Here is a 20,921-nt window from a genome sequence, read left to right as displayed (position 1 = left end):
TTACCCCAGTTGAATCAAAAATATACATATAATATTTAATGACAAATAAAGCACTTACCAGCCAGAAGGAATCATTTATCCGTCAACATATTAATCCATAAGCAAATTTCACTGTAGCACTTGCCATATTTCCAAGACAGAATTTTTTTCCTTCAAAGAATCCGTGAATTTGAAAGTTTAGCACATGGTTATTCGCCAGAGTCCGTATTTGGAGGGTCTTTTATACAAGTGGTTAATTTTACAATCAATGTTAAGGACAAAACAAGTATGTCACGAACAGTTTAACCTCCTCCAAAGAAAATGAGTTATGTACGATAGTGACACAGGTCACTAATTACCCGTGAATAACCCAAACAAGTTATAATAATAGCCTATACACTACAACATAGGTGTGGGCTCATTATCGTTTCATTATTTACAATATAATTTTCTAAATTGGAACTGATGAAAATGAAACATTTTCTTGTAATAAAGATTAACTATTTATTGCTAATTTCATATAACATCCATATATTCAATGTAATAATATCTCAATACCATGCAACGATTTATGTTGGTATTTTGTTTGGCTCACGCATACAAACTATGCACTTCGGATGACACGGTCCTCGTTAATTTATTTGTATTAATGCACTGCATGTACACATTGGCACGTGAACTATCTTCCAGAAGTGAGAAGTTATGTTTTACCTTAAAGGAAATTATTGGGTGAAAAAAACAATCTACGTTGGGGTTCAGACCGAGACAAGGAAATCCCAGTCGCGGGGTTACATTATACGTCTGCCCCCTCGGCAGGCTTCGTGGGGAGACAAATAATGTAACCCTTGACTGGCATTTCCTTGTCTCGGTCCAAAACCCAACATAGATTCTATATTTGTAATGAGTTCGATAAGCACACTATTTCGCCCCTGGGATTTCCTAGAGCATAACGCCAATTTAATGAAAGCGTCATCCCCGTGAAAGCATGTTATGGCAAGGGAAATGGTTAGTACAGCATTAAATCATAATACGATTCCTGAAACAGGATACGTCCTAGGTGATATTACCTGTGCTTTAAACGTTCTTACATGCTGGAATAATCGATGAAACATTTCATTCGATGTAAGTTATTCTGCAAGTACTCTCATTACTTTTAATGGACTGTCATACGTGTATAAACGAAGGAGAGAAACACTGAATATGCGAGTAAATAGTCGTTATCATGAATTGTGTACAGATATGTTTAGTCTGTCAAAATAGCCTCTATCATTGTGGTTCAGTATCAGTTTAACAAACACATTGATGGCTAAATGTTAATCTTAGTCGATCAAATTTTTATCTAAAGACGCATGTTTGCCGTATAATGTATTTTGGTTTATCTGTTTGGGACATATAAAAGAAACACTACTGTAAAATAGGTTTGTTGATGTTTAGAATAACGTGGACAATTTAGTACCACGACCAAATTCAAACGAAAACACAATATAGAAAAAATGCTCACTTGGCCATCTTGTCGAACTCTGCTTTAAGAATACAATAGCTGTCAATACCGGCAGTAATTTATGACGGAGATTACACTAGGTCACATTCAATAATACTAACTTCGTGACGCAGGACTGAAGTGGTCTTGCATTTTAGACATGTCACAAATTATTCACAAGCCAAAAGACACATCCGGAGAGCAGGGTAGAAAAGCAAAATCTTGGCACCATTCAACTACAAGGTGCTGCCATCTGATTGGGCCTATTCTTGAACGACCTTTGTTTTAAAACACAATTTTACAATGATTAAACGAAAATAAATTGAAAGTGGAAATTCACAGAAGCAATGGCATAATCCAAGTAAAAGGGGCATAATAAAAAGGTCAGTTTCTATATGCACCAGTGGAGTAATACCATCAAGAAGCACTTGCTGTCCACATCGCAAAATTATCCGTGTATGTGTTTTGCATAGGACCTTGACAATTCATACTCCAACAGTTACAGATGGGATTCATGAAAGTAACATTTTCCCCATGGTATGGTATGTGATACATCTTCGTATAGCCTGTCATTCAACGATGTTTTTTTCTTCTAATAATGACCGAACAACTTGAATGGACAAGTGTCATAAAATGGCTAATAACTTCTTATAGCGTGGCCAAAGTTCTCAAATATGACACATTCTAAAATAATCAGAATCTGACCTGTTGTGAAGTTAGATCTGATTCGTGCTTTTATTTAATTTTTTATTTTTGTATGTTTTCTGTTTGCTTTTTATGGTAGGGGTAGGGGTGACAAACAAATGGAGTTTCTCGTGCATAACATTGAACATAATGCAAGATAATTAGATAGCAAATTACTATTGAATTTTTACATTTCGTTTTTTTACATGGTTATCCTCAAAAATCTATCATAAAATGGTTATCTATAACAGAAAAAAAATCACTGACAGACATACATTAAAAACGTTTATAAACCCGGTTGTCCGATTTAAAGCATTAAGTAGCCCTGGAACGGCAAAGCTATAAATACTAAATCAATACTCTTACTTCAACAAGTTACAACCTAGAATAGTGACTGACAGGGCACTAAAATTTCTTGATCAAGTAATTTTTATCAAAATGAGTCGAAGATAGAATTTTGTATGCGTTTCGGACCATTAACTTCTCCAAAATAGACAACAACAAAAATCCCCAAAAGGAATATGAATGCATCTTCTTACTGCCATTCACATGAATCTTATTTTCAAAATCCAACAAAATTGTTTGGTTAGATCCAATTTTGGTTTATGATGCCGTATGCCCTCTCTGTAAAAACAAAGTAACGGAAGTCATATTACTACAGTGGTTCCCAACCGCCAGGTGGCGAGGAAATTTTGGAGGGTCGTCAGGTTTCTTTTTTTGAGGGTGGTAAATCTTTTTAAAATGTGGAATTGTGGTCATAAGGTCCAGAAAAAATATTTTTAGCGTAGCAGCAAAAACAGTTTTTGAACCACTGTGTTACTGTAATCCATGATTATAAGAAAAAGTATGAGAAATTGAAATGTATTAGTGCTTAAACCTGAGATTGCTACAATGACAACAAAAGCGGTATCACTACTATGGCAATATGACCCCGGAACAACATGCTTAATCATTTTTAGGAAATATATCTGTTATTACATTTCTTCTTCTTCTTCTTCTTCTTCTTTTCTCTCTCTCTATCTCTCTCTCTCTCTCTCTCTCTCTCTCTCTCCATGAGGCTGAACAAATTTTAAAATATGCCAATATGCCAAGACAGTACATTTATGTAAGCGAGAAGAGGTGCTATTCAAAGATCCCTAAACAAATTCCAAACAGAGAGCAAAAATATTGCAAGTATTAGATTACTGAAGGGGCCCCGAGTGGCCGAGTGGTCTAAAGCGCTCTTCGTTACGGATCACTGCCATCTCACCTCTGTCTGCGGCGGTTCGAGTCTAAGATTCAGCCAATGTGGGCATGTGAGAAAGCTTGCCAGTAGCTTCTCGTGGGTCGGTGGTTCTTTCCGGGGTTTTCCGGGTTCTTCCTCCACCATTAATACTGGTCGCCATGTATAGCCTATCGTGCTGAAAAATGGCGTTAAACCCCACAACAACAACAACAACAACAGATTATTGAAAACATATTTATAAACGAATCGTTCAAATTGTCAAGGTATGAACTTGTATGACTTGATTCTATTTGATACTCAGAGTCACCAATACCTTTTAGACTCAAGTACAATCGTAAATTTTTTAAAGCAAAATATCAGGATTAGATATAAATAACATGATTTGAACTCCGAATATATCATGGCTGATTACGGAGGAGTAATCGGGGAGAAGTACGTATGATTGCAACCAGAATTAAGTGACTATCATAATTTGGTGCATCGTCTGTTACTGGACAAGACGGAAAGCTTTCCAATGACAGAGATTACATTTGAATGCAAAAGTAATCAAAATGACTGAGCAAAATCCTAATAGATAAACTCACTCATTTAAATCTTCCTGCACCGCAATAATGTTTGTTGTATGATCTGTGCAAATAAAATGTTAACAAAAATAATCTGAAAAAGATGCAGAGTTTCAAACATTATAAGTAGATGATACATTGATAAAATGACACGATATCAACTTATTTTAAATTTAGGAAGTTCTTTTAATCGATATATAGTAAATACAGCTCTTAATCCCAGCCGCATTCGGTTCGAAGATTTGTGCCTTAAAAATATCAATTGAAAAGAAAATCGTTTTCTTAAAATACGAACATGCATGAGCGAAATATTTCCTTATTTTTTCTTAACGGAAGTATATGTCCACTATGCTTTTCTTAGCTTTTGTGACAGAAATAAATCTTTCACGAAAACAAGACGGGTATAATTTAATTATTGTTCCATCATATAGACATTGATAGTGTCTCGGCTTGCAATACACTTGTCGAACATTTCCATATAGAGAAGCGATATAAAATAGTATAATCTCTCCTCAGCATTCTACACTATACAATATTGGTCTGTTGCATTGACATCTGTCCGTACATCTTGAGTATTGATGTAGTGAAGATTTTCATTAAGAACTTTTACTAATAGATTTAAGGTACTCTGAACCATACAAGTCTGACAGCATGTATTCAGCTCCATCACTTCTTTCGTGTGCGATTATATTGCAACATGATAGATAGTGTCTAATGTGCGATTATATTTCAACTTTATATATAGTCCAATCTGAGATTGTATTGCAAAATGATAGATAGTGTATACCGTGAGATTATATTGCAACATGATAGTGTCTACTGTGAGATTATATTGCAACATGATAGTGTCTACTGTGAGATTATATTGCAACATGATATATAGTCCAATCTGAGATTGTATTGCAACATGATTGATAGTCAGCGTGAGTTTGTACTGCAACATGATAGTCTAATGTGAAACTGTATTGCAACGTGATAGATAGTCCAATCTGAGATTGTATTGCAAAATGATAGATAGTGTCTACTGAGAGATTATATTTCAACATGATACATAGTCCAATCTGAGATTGTATTGCAACATGATAGATAGTGTCTAATGTGAGATTTTATTGCAACATGATATATAGTCCAATGTGAGATTGTACTGCAATATGATAGATAGTCCAGTGTGAGTTTGTACTGCAACATGATAGTCTAATGTGAGGTTGTATTGCAACATGATAGATAGTGTCTAATGTGAGATTATATTGCAACATGATACATAGTGTCTACTGTGAGATTATATTGCAACATGAAAGATAGTCCAATCTGACATTGTATTGCAACATGATAGATAGTGTCTAATGTGAGATTTTATTGCAACATGATATATAGTCCAATGTGAGATTGTATTGCAACATAATAGTCCAATGTAAGTTTGTACTGCAACATGATAGTCTAATGTGAGGTTGTATTGCAACATGATAGATAGTCTAAAGTGAGATTGTATTGCAACATGATATATAGTCCAATGTGAAATAGTATTACAATATGATAGATAGTCCAGTGTGAGATTGTATTGCACCATGACAAATAGTCTAACGTGAGATTGTATTACAACATGATACATAGATATCTCTATATTATTTGCTGAAATTTTATAATTATTCCTTGACATTTTGTGTTATATGTTAAGGGCCGTTTATTGTATTAATTACGACTAGCATTCAAATCAAGCAACGATACCTTCTAACTTTAAGAAACCAATTTACTTATAAAATGACTCTGTGTGTGTGTGTGTGTGTGTGTGTGTGTGTGTGTGTGTGTGCGTGAGAGAGAGAGAGAGAGAGAGAGAGAGAGAGAGAGAGAGAGAATATGATAAATTCAGATTCTACCAAATAAGATATTATGAACAAAAAATAAATGTGTAGGAAAGAAAATGATGTTAATGTTTGGAAATCTTGATGTGAACGGTCGAGAGCATCATTGTGTTCTCAAAATCCTCACAGGTTTAACCGCCAGTTTCACGAAGCTGAGCCCAAGGATATAAATATACGAGAAGTAAAAATCAAGCCTTATTTAACACCAAATCATTACATATTAACCGCCAGGTCATATTAGCACAGCACATGGATAACTGTGGGCGAAGTACAAATTAAGCTTTGTCTAACGGAAAGTTGGTGGTTTAAGCATAGCAGTGAAATTTGCACACTACATAATCATCCCCAAGGCTATCTTCTCCGAAGTTATATAAAATGTACAAAGATAATATGTAATGAAACAATTAAACTTAAAATAATAAACTTTATTATATACAAACATTTTGTAAATTTTATTGTTTAAATTCTGGATTATTATTATTATTATTATTATTAACAGTTGTGTTAAACATGGATCAAAGTTTAAAGTGGGCATATAATTATATATTTTGTTCTTCCACTTCGTACATTTATTATTGTCCACTGTATCTCAAAACGTTCGCTAAAGTCATGTCTAGATTTATGCGATAAAACTGATTTAGCGTTTGCTTTCGATTCCCTACCACATCCTAACTATTACCACGGTCTGTAGGCTTTTTCATTCTCATAGACAATGTGTTGTTTGACACTGGAATTGTATATGGTGCATTGTAAACGTTGCATAAATTTGTTGTAAATAAATATATAAATAAATAACATAAGAGGTTAAGGAGTGAAAATATTATTTGAAAATAGAAATATAATTAAACTTTGAAAGAGGAAAAAGTGAATTGTGAGTTTTTCATTTTAAAGAAGGTAAAATTTTCATTAAGACACATATATAGTGATTTACCTAGAAAAGGCATTTATTTTAAAAATTAAGAACAAAAAAGATTCAAATAGATAATTTTCTAAATAACAAAGAATGATGAAGAGCAACGAATAACTTTTTCCCTGTCATTTCAAACAACAAGGATTTCATCGAGCAGAATATAACAGTTGAAAACTATCTCAGAAAAATGACACCGATAGAATAACTTATTTAAATAGGTACTCAGGGTCCGATCGTTGTTAATCCCAATCAATTTACTCATTGTAACATAATACCGAGACAGAAGATTGTTGTCTGAATTGTAGGCTGACACGCTGCCAGCTATGTATAAACATGCATGCATTTTTCTACTGATTTCTTTTTCAGTAAATTAATCCATATTTAAAACTTATGTATGCAAAGAGAATATAAACATTTCCAACTTTAAGAATTGAGATGGTTTCAAAAGGTGAAATGAGTGCGATTTATAGCACTTATTAGATGACAGTTTAATAGTGAATGTATTAATAAATCTGTGTACATTATCTGAATTGAAAGAAAATAACGCAATGATTCAATATTGAGAAAATAACACGGCCAATGAGCCAATATCGAGACAATAACACGATTAATGAGCCAAATCCCGAGACAATACCACGGTCAATGAGCCAATACCGAGACAACAATACAGCCAATGAGCCAATACCGAGACAATAATACGGTCAATGAGCCAATACCGAGACAATAGCATGGCCAATGAGCCAATATTGAGACAATAACACGGCCAATGCGCCAGTACTGAGACAATAACATGAGCGAATACTGAGACAATAACACGATCAATGAGCCAATACCGAGACAATAACACAGCCAATGAGCCAATACCGAGACAATAATACGGTCAATGAGTCAATACCGAGACAATAGCATGGCCAATGAGCCAGTACTGAGACAATAACATGAGCGAATACTGAGACAATAACACGATCAGTGAGCCAATACCGAGACAATAGCATGGCCAATGAACCAATATTGAGACAATAACACGGCCAGTACGCCAGTACTGAGACAATGACATGAGCGAATACTGAGACAATAACACGATCAGTGAGCCAATACCGAGACAACATCAGTGAGTTTAAAGAAAAGCTTTGAAAACAGCTGGTTTAAATAGACTGCTATTGCACTTTATACATATCGAAGGCGAAAACTATATTGTAATATAGACATTGCCCTGTTCTTGTGGTTCTGAGCTGATTACAGGTCTAAATCATAGGCTATAAGAGAATAATCAGTTTTGTTGGATACAGTCAATTTATCTTGCTATTGTGCCAAAATAGTCAAAGTATTTATACAACGATTGCTTTGTAATAATGGCTTCTGGCATGAAATCTGGGTTATAAAGACACCAATGTGGTCACAAAACATGTTCACAAAGGGTAAACATGACCATGTCAATAAGCAGCTTATTGGGTTTAAAAAGAGGTTTAGGTTTAAAGATAGCAATTTGTTTGACAGGGCTCGACACGCGATATATACTAACGTGTGGCCTCGTTAACTACATTTACATGATTTATTTGAGAGTTCATATTTTACTTTCGCACTATGTAATGTAGTAGTAGTAGTAGTAGTAACAGAGTGTCAGGATGAAATTAGTATATAAAAAAATTCAACAACTCGTAAATGTCTGCCGATTAGAATATAGAAACCGTATGGACAGGCTATTTTTACATCCCTGGTCCTAGCAATATCATGTAGCTATTTAATTATTTTCTTTCGATAATGAAGTTAATGCCTATTTTTGTAGAGAACTTGTTTTGAATACAAAGTTAATGTAACACTACTTTGAGACTAAAATAATGTAAGGTATATAATTTTCTCTGTATCCCTATCTACGCAATAACTTCTAATTGTACTTGTGACTTTGAGGCGTGGAAGTGATATTTATATTATTTAAAGATAGTTCGTGTCGACTCATCCTAAAAATGTCTTCGGATTTCTATCTTTGCTCATTTATTCTATTTAAGATTGTTTTAGTTTAACACAGTTTGTTGCTTTTAACAGTAATGTATGAAAAAGGATAAGACAATTTCTTTAAAAGATACGAGATTATATCCACTAGATGAAACACGAAGCAATAGTTTATAAGGAAGGTGAGACTGTAAAAACAAATGACATCCAAAGCATACACATGAGCAATATAATTTGTTTGGAAGTAAATCAAGTAATTAAGTGAAGACTTTATGAAGACCGATACATTAGTCAGAAAAAAAGAAGTGGGTATTAGTACAGATGGGAAGTTGTAGGTAAGTATGTAAATGTAAACGTTAACTTACCCGAAATGCTCTTGAATACACCAAGCGATATGTAAAGCCGACTTTTTAAATTTGTCAACTTAATAACGATCAAATGAAAATAATAATTTTGTTGATACAGTTCCCGAAGATGTAATTTGCTCCAATTAATTTGGCCCTTGGTATTTTCGAAAAGTTACGTTTAACAATTAAGAGAATGATCCGCAGGTGGCTTTTACTGCGTGCATGCCAGCTGATATAGCATCACTAGCTGAATGTGGGAGTCAGGACAATCCCGCACCTAATGGAAAAACAGGCAGGCTGCACTTAAATGCCAGGCCCGATGTATGACGTCACAGTGCTCTGTCAAATGGGGATGTTAAGAATGGGTTATACTACACTTTCATACGGATTGATTTTAGGAAGAACTGACAAGCTTTGCACTATTGCTAATGCGAACTGATATTCATTTACATGTTCAATGGCCATTTAATGCGATTATCGAACGCCAACGAGCGTATTTAATATTTCCCATTTAGTGAATAAATAAAGCATCCCAAGTTGTATTTGTCTACATCTTAGTCATGGTGACATGATTTTGTAATGATCGGCTTTAACATGGAAAATAAATAATTTACTAAGGAGAAAATCGACCAGCAAGAACAGAAACGATCGACAAGCTTTATGGCATCATCCACTAAAGGCAGAATTTTCATGTTAGTCTTCTGTATCACCCAATGTCTTACCAGTATAAAGCATCCTTAATACACAGATTACATCAGTAAAGTCATGATAATGAGATAAAAGTTCACTTTAACAAGATTAGGCCGTGTCCAGGTGGCCTAATGTGTACAATTTTATGACAGATTACATTAGTAAAGTCATGATAATAAGATAAAAGTTCACTTTAACAAGATTATGCCGTGTCCAGGTGGCCTGATGTGTACAATTGTATGACAGATTACATTAGTAAAGTCATGATAATGAGATAAAAGTTCACTTTAACACGATTAGGCCGTGTCCAGGTGGGTGGCCTGATGTGTACAATTTTATGACAGATTACATTAGTAAAGTCATGATAATAAGATAAAAGTTCACTTTAACAAGATTATGCCGTGTCCAGGTGGCCTGATGTGTACAATTTTATGACAGATTACATTAGTAAAGTCATGATAATGAGATAAAAGTTCACTTTAACACGATTAGGCCGTGTCCAGGTGGCCTGATGTGTACAATTTTATGACAGATTACATTAGTAAAGTCATGATAATAAGATAAATATTCAGTTTAACAAGATCAGGCCGTGTCTCGGTGGTTTTGATGTGTACAATTTTATGACGTTAACCTTGCTCAGATATCGGATTTACACTTACTGCTTTGGTTTTGTGTGAAATAATCCACCCTTTGTATATATTAGTGTACGACCGGTGTGCAAAACTACTATTTCTGTGTATATTTGTGTACGATTAGTGTGCAAAACTACTCACTTTGTATATATTTGTGTACGATTAGTGTATAAAACTTCTCCCTCTGTGTATACCGGTGTAAGATATCTGTGCAAACTACTCCCTTTGTATATATTGGTGTAGAATTTGTGTGCAAAACTACTCCCTCTGTGTATATTTTTGTACGATTAGTGAATACCGACCTCATGTCACAGTTTCACTAAATTTCCCCAGACTTATCCTAAAATGGAGATTTTCCATTGTGTTGCTGATGTTACATTTGATAGGTAGGTAGCGTCAGTTTAATGAATTAAAATTAAGTGTTCAGTTCTAAATGTTTATATCCGTGATTCCTTTCGTTCTTGAACAGTGGCGCTGACGCACTCCTTTAATTCAAGGAAGTCATCGAATTTTCATCACAGACAAAACAATACTCTTTTTAGATACACATAAATTATTATGACCAACTTACTACCTCGATATGTGTCAACTTATGATTTATTTTGTCATCCTTGATGCATGTTGAATAATCAGTGAACATGTATATATTGCAACAAATAATTAAGAAAGATTAAGCAAATTTGGAACAGTTAGTTAAATCGGGATCTATTATCCCTGAAACCTACGACCTCTCCATCATGACCTGCACCTGCAGGACATCTCACAGAAAGCAAGTGACATTATGCGAGATAATAGATCGTTTCGCCCACCGAATCACGTGACATTACAACCTGTAACCTCTGATAAGCAGTCAGTATTTGGCAAGCAAATATGTTTCAGCTGCAGTGTAGGTTTATTACAAATGATAATTATTGTTCTTAAAAATGTAAAATTACCAAAGCTGCATATATTATAGTATAGTAGCCAATATTCATATATGTAATTCTGCTTATATTTTGTTCTTATTTTCCTCTTCAAATTATCGATGGAACACGCTTTTGTACGTTCTTTGGTGCAAATAATCAAGTGGTAACTGACGTCGATTGTCTCCACCTTCAAATGATCTTGCGGTCGACACAAAACTTTATCCATCCAAGATTCGTCTAGGTTTCGGGAAAGGAATACATTTAACACCTACAACTATATATCGACGATCAGAATTACAAAGCCCCCATTCGTATATTTTCACCATAAACAACTGAAAAAATTGCTAACCATTTCAAAATTTTTAATCGGCTTGACGAAGAAAAATGGCGATAGCAAACGATGCCTGGAAGTGTGTCTTATTATGATTGCTGACTTGTTAACTTATTAAGCGGATTGACAAGTGGCGATAGGTCAGTTTGAACAGAATACTTAACAACATTGCTTAAAAGCAATACTTTTCTTAACATGTATTATTTGCTGTATACATGTGCATTTCCACATCTCGCACATTCAAATATGGATATTGAACTTTTTGAAACACAGGCGAAGAACTTTACTTCAAACAACTATAAAGTTATAATACTAGTAATAGTAGCATTAATAGTAGAAGGAAACCTAGTGCGTCGAAATCTTACTTATGTATTATTATCTGTGTTAACAGACTCGAGTGGCATGTGCAAAGTTTTGCCGGACATGTGACAAGAATGAAATTAAGAAAAAAGTGTATTTCTTTGGTATAATCGAATACAATGAGCCAGAAGCAGTATTTTACATATTGTAGTAAATACTGGGTGTATTACAAAGTTACTGAAGGGGTTAAAAAAAAAGAAGAAGAGAAGAAATTACATGACAACTTCAATGTCGGTAGTGTGCATCGCCAACTGTGATGTCCTCTCTCCATTTTGCTTGGTAAGGTAACATCTTAAATGTTATGAAAATTTTACATAGAAACCCTATAATGTTTCATCAAATCTTAATAATACGTTTAGCTAAACATGCACGGCTACCTTTGCTTTATGTTTGATGAAACGTGATAATCCTAAGAATTACAAATAATATTTATATCGTTCTTATAAAAAGGATTTACATAACATGCTATTGAAATTTCAGTTTATTTGAGAATGATTTAACTCATTAGAATTAGAACTATTCAGTGTTCTTTGAGTCATACTACATCTAAAGATAAGTTATGCAAAGTCTTTCATTTATTTATAGTCCATAATAGAATAATGAGTGTTCGAACAAGTCTTATAATTTTAACTTTTTCAAAGTACAATGTGTATTACTCACAGAATTTCGAATCAAAACTGGAAATGAACGCAGTATTCCTAAATAGCTTTCAACGTTTCAAGTTTCATAGGTTTTAAAGTGTTATAAGGTTTAAGAATCCGTCAAACTTTGAAAAGTGTAATCTAAATGGTAAGTCCTTTGGCCAGTGCTTTTCTTGTAATATAGATGATGTTGCAATTTCGTATCAGATGCATTTTACTATTTTATAAATCAATTTCGGAATTGCGTGTTCCGTCGCATTTACTTTAGCGTTAACACCAATGAGTTAGTATTGTGTTTTGACCGATTCGCAACAAGCGTAACATTGCAACACACACACACACACACACACACACACACACACACACACACAGAGTAATTGATATTCTAAATGCGAGAATGGTCAGATTTTCCTTGATATAAAGGTTATTTAAAGCAATCATTTTAGATTTCGTGGTGTTTGGCCCATTCTAGATAGTGGAGAGCAGAATTTTTTTGTTGAGAAACCTGACTAGATAAGTAAGATCAATGGAAATTCGCAGTGTTTGCGCGAGAGTGTCTTACAAATACTGGTCAGAGTTACATAATTTAGCCATAAGCATATTCAGAATTTCATTACGTAAAGGACAAACAGTCCTTTTTCTGAATTGCTTTTGGTGACATCTTCATTTAAATTAATAATTTATCTAAGCATGACAACTATAATGAACAAAACAAGAAACAGTAATTAGTTATCCAGATACTACTACTACTACTACTACTACTACTACTAATAATAATAATAATAATAATAATAATAATAATTAGAAGAAGAAGAAGAAGAAGAAGCAGCCAATGAATCAGTGGTGGTAGTAGTAGTAGTAGTGTGAGGAGGATGGAGGCGGGAGGTACAATACAACGATTGGCATGTCACCCATACTTGCTAGTCAATTTACTCAATTATATTAATATACCTTGTATTGTTTGCTTAACAGAAGAGAAAGACATTTTAACTGCTATTAGGAAAACTTAAGTCGAATGAAGCAGAGGATAAATTAAGTTAAATACTATCAAAGTAGGATACCGCTTAAATGCAATGATCCAATGTTTAAACTGTATATTATGTCTTATATTTACAGTAAGTTCCAAGAATTATCCAGGTCACAATGAAAACGAAATACTTGTAAGCGAGCAATAGTATGGGCGGGGGAATGAGTGGAAGTGTCATGCCTCTGTTGCTATGTTACTTCTACAGGTTGGAGTTTAATAGGAATGTAATAAGCAGCCACATTTCAAAACACATCATGACATGGCTTAATATTATAATTGGGCCACAAAGACTTTTGCTACCTATCGATCGCTATTATCTGTAAAAGCTTTCAAAGTATGAAATTTCACTGAAATCGTATGCCAATGGTCTCATTACAGATGATATCACTATTGCACGTAATTTGGTGAAGTGTTGATTTATTTCAATTACAGAAGAGTGCCTTTAGTTTTATCATCAGAAATCATATGAATATTCATGTACATCAGACATAATTTCCTGTGATTAATATATGATCATATTTATTAATATAATTGGATTTGCATCCAATTGTGATTTTAAACAAATTCTATATACGGTTAACAGTTAATTCACGCAACAAAATTGCTATTAACTCTTTCCTGCTTTCTCCCATGAGAGTGGCAGAATTCATGGATTAATAGCGAATCACAGGTCGCTAAAGTGAATGGTACAGATGGAAGAAAGCTCACTGTGCTCTTTTCTTTTGCATTGCAGGCGGTACAACAAGCAAATTTCCGGAAACAGTGTGTAATCTATCCTTTACCAGTGAGCGTATTTCCAAATTGCAAATGTTGACAATGTTTTATGATGAATGAAGGACTCGAAACTATACGATAAAGTAGATGATCTAGTTAATGACCTAATCGGCTAACACTTACAAAGTATAAATACTTTGTTTCATTATTCTTTCAAATGTTGCCTTAACAAAGTTTCTCCATGTTATAAATAATTGTCTAAGTATTTGCTGATTTAGCGAGTTTAATATATCTCACAAAAGTATAGAGATAAGACATCGCGTAATAAATCATTCCATAACGTTTGGTTTGTCTCTTCGTCTCATTGCATTACTAATGTGTCTTTACTTATCGTGTTCAGTACGTTCGAACATTTCTTGAACTCGAGATAATATTTGAGGCTCGAAGGCGAAGACAGTGGTTTCGAAACGCATTTTAACTTAGTAGACAATTAATAACATTTGTTTTCAAAAGAACAATGACAAAAAATAAATTAGTCACAAAATAATTAGTCATAAAAAGGCAGGACTGATTAGCATCATTTTCATTTAGGATCAACAAGACATCATAACAAGTCTCTCAAGTAAAACCGCATATGGACTAAGCCATCTGTACAGTGTAAGAAATAACAACAAAGGTTTAAAGATCAAGGCAGTGGTACCATTTTCTAAGTCAGATCAGACCCATTATTATTTAGAATAAACTTGACATCGGAAGAAGCCTTTAAGTGATTAGTCTCTGTCGATTTGACCATCAGTTCAGAAGAGATAGCGGTAGCAAGACTGTTAAGATTGCTTCCATGACGTCCATATTTGATGTTCGATCAGCATTTTTTCAACTAAACATCTTGGTCATATAAAGAAAGTATAACTGTATCAACAGGTGATCATATTATTGCTATATGACTACGACAGCGATAATTAAAAAAAAAAACTTCACGACAGCGACTGTGACGGCAATAGTGATTGCAGGTATTTTCTTTCACAACCTTTTGAAAACCCCATTTCGATAGTGATAACATGATTTACAATATGGCTGCCGTGCTTTATCACACATGACAATATGATCACCCATTCAGGGGGAGTGGTGATGACGAAAGTTGCAAGATGGCTTTTTTGGATGTTAGATTAAAAAGTTCACGGGGCATCATTTTCATTTCGACCTGCTAGACATGACAAGAAGTCATTTATTTTTTTTAAAACTATGTCAATATGACCAGTAAATCGACAAGAGGAATGATAACAAGATAGTAACATGTTTATATATATATATATATATATATATATATATATATATATATATATATATATATATATATATATATATATATATATATATATAATTTGCTTTATTTGTTAGTTTTTTCGTAATTTATTGTTATTTCATCACATGCTATTTTAATGTAACATTGTTTTGCTGGACTTGTCCTTGTCCATAATTGAATTGATTTCTGCCCAACCCGAATTGACTATTTTTTAATTCTGTGTAAACAACTAATACATAGTTAAATTATGCTCTATGTATATGGGTTTAAAATCAGAATTATTAGAGAAATAAATATGTTTATTTGGGTCTGGGATTGGGTCTAGGTTTTGGAATTTCCTTAGCGTATTTGACATAATCCAGGCGTTGTTTTTATTTTGTAAACATTATTATCATTCAAGAAGGTTATTTTCCATTTGGTAATGTTTTAGCACTTTAAAGTTGTATTATATGTTGTGTCCGGTAGTTCAATTTTTGGCGGGAAAATTATTTTCTTCAAATTATTGAATTCGAAAGATTATTTTCTCTGGAAATACAAACTAATCTAATACGATTCTTGGATAGAGACATTCACCGGAATTTAAAGTGATTTCAAACCTGGAATTATATTACATCCAGTAACAAAAGACTGTTGTCACACCAACATTCGATAAGCTGCCACAGACACATCCTCGCTTCCAGATTTTTGGATTTATTCTGGGATTTAATTTGCGATACAGTAAGTTCTTTATTCGCATTTTCACATTGTATTCTAGAGAAATAAAGTATTTGTTTAATTTTACAAAGCTTGTTGTTTTCACTCTGTTCTGCTACTTATTTAAAAACAACGAGTTGTAAAAGAAAATTGGTGGTTCGTCAGGGATACGGATTTGTCTGAAATATTTCAGAAAACGTTGTTGTTGTTTTTTTTAAAAATTTTGATTCATCTTGCTCTAGAATTTTCTTAATCCCATGTATTATTTCACAATTTAGAATGTTTTAGTGAAACCAACAAGCCTGGACTCCTTGAAAAAAGATGAATTGCTTCAGCTCGCCAGAAAATATGATGTTTCTGAGACAAAGGTATTTTAAACGAAGCAAAATATAAAACTTATTTTGAAACAATATTTGGTGGAAAAGAATGTGTTGGATAAAAGTACTTATGATTTGATTAGTCAGTCTCCATCTGACTCTAATTTACCAATTATGGAATTGAAATTAAAACATAAGAATGAAATTCAGTTAGGGGTCATCCATTTAGTACGTAGGCAAAAATCTGGCAAAGTTTGACCTCTCCCCCTGCCTGTACACATACCTACTTTTTCACACACACACCACCTGCGTACGTACTCTTGACGCACCCCACCCCAATTCTATAGAATGGCCTATATTTAATCCACGCAGAAACGATCAAGGATTAATAATATTAATATGTTTAATAAAACGGAAAGTCCACCGACGTTGAATGTCTAGCTGCATCAAAGAAATAAGCTGCGTAACTTCTAAAAGTTTGTCTAGGGTCCACTAAAATTCAACCCCTCCCCCACCTCCCGTTTCCTATGCTTACGTACATTATCAGTTGACCCCCCCCCCTTACGCAAGCGTATGCATTTGGGTTTATCCTCCTCCTCCTCCATGCGTACGTACTAAATGACCATCTCTTAAGAACGCTTGAACTTTAAGAGAAACAAATATAATTAGATAAAGAGGAAAGAGCGAGGAAACTGCATTTGCAAACAGAGAAAAGAGAGACACAAATGCAAATGCAATTAGAGAAAGAGGAAAGAGAGATAAATGCAGTTAAAGAAAAAGGAAAAACAAATGCAGTCACAAAAAACAACAAATGCAAATGCAGAGACAAAGAGAAACGAAAGAAAGGGAATATCAATTTAGATTAAATGAATTAAAGCCACCAAGTGAAAAGCACATTCCCACTTTACACACTAATTCAAGGATTGATGTTACAAAGAATATTATGTTAGTACCCCATTAGAGAAAAAGAATTAGATAAATATTTTCCACATTTTGAAACAATTGTGAAATTTCGAAATGGCCAAAAGAGAATTGGACTATATTATTGCAGAGTGCATTTCTTTGCAAAGCCCGAGACATATATGCTTCCCTGCCAGTACAGCTAAGTGATATGATCCTGTTGTTAAGGAATGCATCTTAAAGTTGATGAGTTAGTCCCTGAGGCTTATCGGAAACGTTCAGGAACTATAAAAGATAAGTTGGACCAACTCATGTCGAATATACAAGAGAAAAAGAGCAGTTATTTGATAGGTGGTGCATAGTCAAGAGAGTTGATCAAGATTGCGAAAATCTCAGACAACTGATATTATTTGAAGAGTTCAAGAATTGCTTCCATAGTGACTTTACGACTTATCTTGATCAGCATAAGGTAGAAACCTTTGATAATGCTGCTCGTACTGCGGACGAATATTCACTGGCTTATAAAATTTCTTTGTTGGTACGTCTTCCACTCAGCAGTCTTCTGGTAAAAAGGTATTTCAGCCTAATACCACCCCTTCCAAATCTCAATCTGGCACAAATTTTAGAAAGTTTCTGATAAGATTGATCAGAAATCATTATGTCTTCCTACGTGTATCTATTGCAAGAAGAAAGGACACGTTATTTCTGATTGGTACCACTTGAAAAATAAGCAACATAATCCATATAGAACTATTCCAAATGCTCTTATTTCTCAGATGGCAGGGTCAAGGTCATGTATTGAAGGCAATACATTGGTTTGGTTTAATAAACCTCAGCCTGAATTTTGTATGGAGACTTATGAATCATTCATGTCGAAGGATTCTATATCGCTCATATGTGATTCGGGCAAACCTATCCGTATTAAAAGTTTAAGTGGCACAGGGCCTTCTCAATCTTTTATTACCAGGTACTTTAGCTTTTTCTGAGAAGTCTTCTTCTAATGATAGTGTAGTTGTTCTGGAAGTAGAGTGTGGCTTTGTTAATATTCCTCCCCATTGTGTAAATTTCAGGACCCATGACATTCAGAACAGTGTAGTCTTTACCCATTGAGGATATTTATTTATTACTAGGCAGTGACCAAACTTGAGATAAGGTTGAGGTTAATCCACTTGTTTGGATCAGAAAATCGATCATATTGAAAAAGAAATCCCTGATTTATACCCAGCTTGTGTAGTTACTAGAATTATGGCAAAGAAAGCCCTTTAGAAGTATTCCTTTAGCTGACACTTGTATTGGTCAGGATTTTGATGAGGTCAGTTTGACTCCTTGTTTGAATCAATCAGAAGGTATTGATAACAGTGATCCTCTTTTTCTTAAAAAATTCTCTTTATTCTAATTAGAGTGACAAATGACAATCACTTGTCGTCGAACAGAAAAAAGATCCTGTGATCTCTTGTTTTTTTCAAAGGGCCCTTAGTGAAACTGAAGCCACGGAAGTACTTGTTTGTTATTTTGTTAAAAATGCGATCCTTATGAGAAACTGTTCACAAATCGTACAGACAGGAAATTCTTAGTCTGGCCCATGAAACTCCTTCGGCTGGTCATATAGGGATTAATAAGCTTATCACAAGATCATGAATCACTTTTATTGGCCAAAAATTAAAAGTGATGTTTGCAAATACTGTATATATTGTCATACTTGTCCAATGGTAGGAAAACCCAATCAGAAGATACCTAAGGCTCTTCTGCAACATATTTCTGCATTTGACGAACAAGCTAGCAGAATAATGGTAAATTGTATCGGTCCCTTATCTAAGACAAAGTCAGGTAACCAATACTTGTTCACCATAATATGTGCGTCAACAAGATTCTCAGAGGCAAAATAATCCTTCAGGAATATTAAAATTAAAACAATAGTAAAAGCTTTGTCAAAGTCTTTTTTAACTAAATTTGGCCTTCCCAAATCTGTCCAATTTGATAAAGGGTAACATATCATGTCTGGAATGTTCCAGCAAATTAGGTACGAATTAGGCATACAACAATTCAATTCTTCTGCCTATCACCCTGACAGTCAATGGGTTTTAGCAAGGTTTCATCAGACTTTGAAAAATATGATTCGATTATATTGTTTTGATACGCGTATAGATTGGGATGAAGGCATTCATTGTTATTGTTTGCTGCTAGGGAATCAGTTCTAGAATCTTTAAAATTCAGTCCCTTCGAACTAGTTTTTGGACATACTGCGCTTTAACCACTGAAGTTGTTAAAAGAGAAACTTCTTTCTGATGAATATACTAAAATTAATCTTCTCGATTATGTTTCCAATTTTAAGTACAAGTTGTCAAAGGCTTGTAAGGTTGCAAGAGCAAATCTGCACTCTACTCAGTCAAAACTTAAATTAAGATATGATATAAAAATACAGAAGAAAGGATTTTTCCGTCAGATGGTAGAGTTCTGGCTCTCTTGCCTGTACCAGTAAATGATTCAAATTGTATCATCAATACTCCTGGGAGGCGAAAACAAAAAAGAAACTTTGCCATATAAATGTTAAAGTGGTATGATGATAGAGATACACAGGTTAATGATGAAATTAATTTAGTTGTACCTGTCCCACACAGAAAGGGTTTAAGCGATGGAATGGAATATGACTGTCTTGACTTTGGAGTTACAAATCTTCGGAATTCAGAAATTATGAATAATCTGGAACAAAAACTTTCACATTTGCAGCAACAAGAAAAGAATGAACTAAAACAGTTTTTACTTGAATAAGAGCACTTCTATCCAGATGTTCCTACAAGAACAAATAAATTCTACATTACTTGAAATTGTAAATTACACATGAGAAACAACACCCGTACCGGATGAACCCTCTTAAAAAGGAATGTTTCAAAAAAGAAATTCTGTATTTTCTGGAGAATAATTTTATGCAGTCCAGTAAAAGTGACTGAAGTTTACCACGTGTACTATTTCCGAAACCAGATAGTACTTTCCGCACATGCACTAACTATAGAAATGTGAACTGTGTGACTAAAACAGATTCATTTGCAATACCAAGAATCAATGACTGCATTGATACAATTGGAAATGCAAAATATGTCACCAAATTTGACCTTCTGAAAGGATGTTGGCAAATTTTACTGACGGAATGGGCAAACGAAATTTCAGCATTCGTGACTCCGGATGGACTTAATCAATATAAAGTGATGCCGTTTGGAATAAAAGGTTCGCTTGGTACTTTTTAACGTTCAAAGAACGTGATTACATGTAGTCTAGATAACTGGGATGTCATCATCTACAAGGATACCTGGAAAGATAATTTAGCGACAAGTCAGAAATTATTTAACAGACTGACTGATGCAAATTTGACAATTTTTTCTAAAAGTGAGTTTTGCTGTGCTTCTGTGAAAGTTC

General features: G+C 34.1%; 1 protein-coding gene across 2 annotated transcripts in view; it reads right to left on the bottom strand.

Annotated features, from left to right (window-relative positions):
• Positions 1-20,921, bottom strand: part of LOC149789860 (uncharacterized) — a 46,435-nt gene that overhangs the window by 19,186 nt on the left and 6,328 nt on the right. Inside the window, exon 1 of one of the 2 annotated variants that reach the window (XM_089973373.1) lies at positions 9,016-9,270. The exons of the other annotated variant lie outside the window; for it this stretch is intronic. The gene's annotated coding sequence lies outside the window, so the exon portion shown is untranslated. Of the gene's footprint in view, positions 1-9,015; positions 9,271-20,921 lie in introns of those variants that run through there. 2 annotated transcript variants of the gene reach the window in all.

The sequence above is a fragment of the Sinohyriopsis cumingii genome, chromosome 10 (genome assembly GCF_028554795.1).
Source record: "Sinohyriopsis cumingii isolate HCF-2022 chromosome 10, ASM2855479v2, whole genome shotgun sequence".
NCBI lineage: Eukaryota > Metazoa > Mollusca > Bivalvia > Unionida > Unionidae > Sinohyriopsis > Sinohyriopsis cumingii.
This window is presented reverse-complemented; position numbering and strand designations above follow the sequence as displayed.